The sequence below is a fragment of the Papio anubis genome, chromosome 15 (assembly GCF_008728515.1).
Source record: "Papio anubis isolate 15944 chromosome 15, Panubis1.0, whole genome shotgun sequence".
In the NCBI taxonomy this organism is placed as follows: domain Eukaryota; kingdom Metazoa; phylum Chordata; class Mammalia; order Primates; family Cercopithecidae; genus Papio; species Papio anubis.
In genome coordinates, this window is record NC_044990.1 from 59911164 (window position 1) to 59917724 (window position 6561).

Genomic DNA, 6561 nt, shown 5'->3' on the forward strand with positions numbered 1-6561 from the left:
ACATTTTATTTCTATTTCGAAATACATATACATAGACTACACTTTAAAATGGAGGTATATGTTTATATGCAGCTAGGACCTGATGCTTTAGGGTTTTTTATTACTGTGCAATAAATTTAAAAAATAAAACCTACATCAAAAGACAACACACATTTACTATTCCACATTGTCTGTGGGTCAGATCCAGGCACTGTCTACCTTGATCCTTTGCTGAAGGTCTCAGAAGACTATAGTCAAGGTATCAGCTGGACTGCATTCTCATCTGGAGGCGGGATGAACCCTCTTTCAAGCTTTTTAAGTGGTTGGCAGACTTCATTTCTTGTAGGTGTATGACAAGGGCCCCAACATTTGTTAGATGTTGGCAAGGAACTGCCCGCAGGTCCTAGAGGCTGTTGGCAGTTCCCAGAGGCTTCCCACAGTTCCTGGCCTCTTGGGCTTTTTCAATATAACTGCTTATATCATCAACTCAGCAAGATTTTTCTGAGCTCAGCTGGAGCCCAGGCCCTCTTTTAAGCACTTTCACCTGATGAAGTCAGTCCCAGGCAGAACCATCTCTCTTTTGATTAACTCAAGCCTACTGATTTGGGACCTTCATTACATCTGAAATGTCCTATCTGGCTCTGAATATTTAGAGCTGCCTAACGCCACATAGCTTGGATCATCCATCCATGTTGAATTTGAACTGTATTTATTAATGTAAGGGTGCTTTAACATCATATATGCACATATGTGTGTGTGCCTATATATAATATTTGAAAGGTAATAGGTTAGAAATAAGTTAAACAAACCAGCTCTTGTACACTTTCAACTGGGATTCCCCTAGGAATCTTGAAATCAACATGTCAGTGACATTTCACCTTATTTTGAAAGTGAATCGTCTATTTGATATATTTTATATTGGTTAATTACACTAATATCCAATAGGAAACTAAGAGGTATTCTATATTAAACAGACCAGTGTGCAGTTCTTTCTTAACTTCCTTCTAATTAATTAATTAGAAACTTAATTAGAAGAAGGTTAAGAAAAAAGTAGTGAGTTTTAACAAGTGAGGGCTTGTTAAACAGAGGTTGTTGGGCCTCACCTCAAGAGTTTCTGATCTCATAGGTCTGGAGTAGGACTTAAGATTTCCATTTCTACCAAAGCCTCAAGAGATGCTGATGCTGATGGTCCCAGCATTGGGACCTGGATTGCCCTGCTCCAAGAAAAACATTCAAATTAAGTTGTGCCAGTGATGGAGAGCACCTGGTCAAAATGAGGTACGTTCATGAATTCTCAATTGTCAGGTGCCAGATGTTTTAAAGCAAGATATAGGGGTTAAGATAACGAATGAGATTCTCTGTTGGATAATTTAAATGTTAGCGGTAACAAGTGGTCCCCAGTTGTGTTGAGAGCATGGGCTGGCAGACAGGAAAATAGCGGGCTAAGGAATCAGTATGGGCTTCAGAAATTATCAATAGGAGAATCTCTGAAAAATCAGAGTCAAGTTTGCACAGATATAGAAAATCTTGTTAGCAGTAGCAGTAGTAAGAAAATCAGAGAGGAATGACCTGGCAGAATGTGGATTAGTGTTTAAGGGAATATTTTCTCAATATGAGTTAGAGTAATGGAGAAGGGTGAGTAAAATGAGCTCCTAGAGCTGTGAAATCTTTTGAGTTACTTCTGGCCTTCATGAGGCCCAGTTTTGTGTGTTCCCTGTATTTTCCATAAAAGCTTACCTTAAGCCTTTTCTCCAGGTTCCCCTGAAATCTACTTTATCAAGATTCCTGTGTTGTTACAGTAATGATAAACATTTTAGATCACAAGCTCAAATCACAACAAACATGTCAAGATCTCGATAATGTACTCTCCTATTGTACTTCCTAATTGTCATATTAACATAAATGCCTGGATGAATTTTTGCTCATTGTAATACAAGGAATCTAACATATGCTCTCATCCTCCCTCACCTGGCCCCAATCAAATATCCAAACCATCCTGAGCTCACTCAGGCACATCCATATTCTGTAACAGCCTGCATGGCACAGGCTGCTAGTAAATAGATGAGAACCCAGCAGGACAGCAGGTGGGAGGAGGAGTGGTGTAATGCACCCTTATTTAATACACATTCTCAATGCCTTACTAGTAATTAGAACAATATTAGTGATAGATAATTAAACAGCACAAAGGGGATGAAATATGCCACAATCTAAAGCCAAGATCAAAGTTCTGGTGTAGGAATTTCTCAGGCAAAGAGAGCATCGCAGACAAATGTCCCAAGGCAAGAATATTTCACAGACTAGTGTAGCTGAAGAGTGAACAGCTGAGAATGGCAAGAAAGGGCACCAAGGAGAAATGTGTAAAATGGAAAAGAGGTAGTGTAGGACTTTGTGGGCCATTGTAAGAACTTTGGTTTTTACTCTGAATACTATAGGGAGTGACAATGTGTTTTTAGCAGAGGGGTTGCACAGTTTGTCTTCTTCTTTAAAAGATTGTTCGGAATGTAAAGAGAGAGAGGTTTTCTGAGTTTTTTTTTTTTTTTTTTAAAGAATGTAAAGAGAACTGAGAATGCCTCTTTAATGAATGAGCTCATTATCTTTCTTACAAGTAAAGGGAATGTTTAATAAGACAGTTGTTAGTTAGCATGTAGTCTAGACATTTAAAGTTACTATGATGATTTTGTTAGCCAGGATCATTAGCTAATTATAACCTTATGTTTTCTTCTCTGTTACTGGGACTTAGCTGCCTGATAGATTAGAGAGTTGAGTTTATGAGTTGGAACATAAGCTCTGGAATTGCAGCACACTGCCAAAATTGCAGATGTTTAAGTGGTGTTTCTCCCTCCAATTATGCACTTTTGAAGTCAATGCTATACATTATCTGCATATTAAGGTCTTGAACTTTAGGTCTCGTCTTATTCTTCAAGTTCTCACAGTTACTGACTTGCATTTTCATATCTCTGTTGCTTGTTTTTTAGTTATTACTATGCTTAACCCCACCAATCTCCTAACACAAATTAAAATACTACTTCCTTTCTGAAGGTTTTAAAAAACTGCCCTAGTCAGGTTCAGAGGCTCCCTTCTTTGCCCATGGCATATACTTTACAAACCGACAGTATAACTTTTATCACATTTACTCTCATTTGTTTGAAATAGCAATGAATTCCATGAGAGCAGGAATAATGTCTTATTCAAATTTAATAAATCTCCCAAGGCATGGAACATCACTTTGTGGCATATGCATAATATTGGAAGTTAATAAATATTTGTTCAACAGCTGAGGAATGAAGTATCCATTTGTTCTTTCCTGCTGGTTTGTTCAATGGCTTGTTATTCAGTACCTGGTACTTGTTCAATCTTGTGCCTTCCTCAAGTGAGATCTTATGTGTCACTGTAAATTACTAAATTCAGAGGGAGTTCTTATAAATGTTCATGTGTCTCTTCCCAATAATGTTCTTCATACTCTAAATGTGGCTTGATTTACTTAGGTCAAAAGACTAATGATCATTTTAAAATTTCAACTTATCTTTAGGAATATTTTTAGTGTTCCAGAAAACACTTTATAAAATGTAAAAAGCATTATACATTTGTAATTATTCTTGATTTTATTATTCAAAACAATTGCTTATAAAAACAATCAGAGAAAGAAGAGAGGACATTAATAGTAACCAACACATCACAACATGAAGAGGAACAAAAACATACATACTACATGATTTTTCAACTGACAATATAGTATTTTGAGACCATCTGAGGCCAGCAAAAATCAGTGCTCATGTAATTTCTACAAATGATTAAGGCTTATCACGAAAATGTTAAATTGTATCAAAATATTCTGATTAATAAAAGAAGAAATAATGTTTAATCAGAAAGACTGCCAGCAAAATGTAATTTCATTATAGAAATAATAAGGCTAGAGAAATGACATGCTTTAAAAAAGGTACACAAGGTCGGGCACGGTGGCTCATGCCTGTAATCCCATCACTTTGGGAGGTCCAGGCAGGTGGATCACCTGAGGTCAGGAGTTCAAGACCAGCTTGACCAACACGGTGAAACCCCTTCTCTACTAAAAATACAAAAATTAGCGGGGTTTGTGGCCAACACCTGTAATCTCAACTACTCAGGAGGCTGAAGCAAGAGAATTGCTTGAAAACCCAGGAGGTGGAAGTTGAAGTGAGCCGAGATCCACCATTGCTCTCCAGCTGGGGCGACAGAGCAAGACTCCATCTCAAAAAAAAAACAAAAACAAAAACAAAACAAAAACAAAAACAAAAAACCGGTACACACGTAGATCTGTCATTAAAGTTGTATTCTGGTTTTCATACTGTGTCCCAGAGAACCTAAACAAACTTTTCATAAGAACTGAAAGTAACTGTTGGTTTCTCATATCATAATGAATTAAGTAAAAATAATTATAATAACAGAAATAAAGCATAGAAACATTAAGCTCAGAAAATCACTCCTTCAGACAAAATAAATACCTAGCACCTATTGCTGGTATGACTGGCTCTTAGTAGATGTTGTTTATGCCTTTTGTGTGCCACATATGCAGCATTTTTGAATATGTGTGCTCTTTTTTTTTTTTTTTTTTTTTTTTTTTTTTTTGGGGTATCCATTACCTCAAGCATTTATTCTTTCTTTGCGTTACAGGCACAATTGACATGATATCTCATTGTAGCTTAGATTTGCATTTCTCTGATGATCAGTGACGTTGAGCATCTTCTCATATACCTGTTTGCCATTTGCATGTCTTCTTTTGAGAAAAGTCTATTCGTATCTTTTGCCCATTTTAAAATTGGATTATTATTTTTTTTCCTATAGAGTTATTTGAACTCCTTATAGATTCTGGTCATTAATTCCTTGTCAGATAAGCAGTTTTCAAATATTTCTCTCATTTGTGGGTTGTCTCTTCACTTTGTTCATTGCTTACTTTGCTGTTCACAAGTTATTTTTTTAAGAAGGTCAATGATTTTTTTCTATTTTTAAAAAATTTCCTTAGGTTTTTGGGGAACAGGTGGTATTTCGTTACATGAGTAAGTTCTTTAGTGGTGATTTACGAGATTTTGGTGCACCCATCACCTGAGCAGTATACACTGAACTCAAATGTTAGTATTTTATTGCTCACCCCACTTCCATCCTTTCCCCCACAGTCCTCAAAGTCCACTGTGTCATTCTTTTTTTTTTTTTTTTTAATTTATTTATTATTATTATACTGTAAGTTGTAGGGTACATGTGCATAACGTGCAGGTTTGTTACATATGTATACTTGTGCCCTGTTGGTGTGCTGCACCCATCAACTCGTCATTTACATCAGGTATAACTCCCAATGCAATCCCTCCCGCATCCCCCCTCCCCATGATAGGCCCCGGTGTGTGATGTTCCCCTTCCCGAGTCCAAGTGATCTCATTGTTCAGTTCCCACCTATGAGTGAGAACATGCGGTGTTTGGTTTTCTGTTCTTGTGATAGTTTGCTAAGAATGATGGATTCCAGCTGCATCCATGTCCCTACAAAGGACACAAACTCATCCTTTTTTATGGCTGCATAGTATTCCATGGTGTATATGTGCCACATTTTCTTAATCCAATCTGTCACTGATGGACATTTGGGTTGATTCCAAGTCTTTGCGATTGTGAATAGTGCTGCAATAAACATACGTGTGCATGTGTCTTTAGAGCAGCATAATTTATAATCCTTTGGGTATATACCCAGTAATGGGATGGCTGGGTCATATGGTACATCTAGTTCTAGATCCTTGAGGAATCGCCATACTATTTTCCATAATGGTTGAACTAGTTTACAATCCCACCAACAGTGTAAAAGTGTTCCTATTTCTCCACATCCTCTCCAGCACCTGTTGTTTCCTGACTTTTTAATGATCGCCATTCTAACTGGTGTGAGATGGTATCTCATTGTGGTTTTGATTTGCATTTCTCTGATGGCCAGTGATGATGAGCATTTTTTCATGTGTTTGTTGGCTGTATGAATGTCTTCTTTTGAGAAATGTCTATTCATATCCTTTGCCCACTTTTTGATGGGGTTGTTTGTTTTTTTCTTGTAAATTTGTTTGAGTTCTTTGTAGGTTCTGGATATTAGCCCTTTGTCAGATGAGTAGATTGCAAAAATTTTCTCCCATTCTGTAGGTTGCCTGTTCACTCTGATGGTAGTTTCTTTTGCTGTGCAGAAGCTCTTTAGTTTAATGAGATCCCATTTGTCAATTTTAGCTTTTGCTGCCGTTGCTTTTGGTGTTTTAGACATGAAGTCTTTGCCCATGCCTATGTCCTGAATGGTACTACCTAGGTTTTCCTCTAGGGTTTTTATGGTATTAGGTCTAACATTTAAGTCTCTAATCCATCTTGAATTAATTTTCGTATAAGGAGTAAGGAAAGGATCCAGTTTCAGCTTTCTACTGATGGCTAGCCAATTTTCCCAGCACCATTTATTAAATAGGGAATCCTTTCCCCATTTCTTGTTTCTCTCAGGTTTGTCAAAGATCAGATGGCTGTAGATGTGTGGTATTATTTCTGAGGACTCTGTTCTGTTCCATTGGTCTATATCTCTGTTTTGGTACCAGTACCATGCTGTTT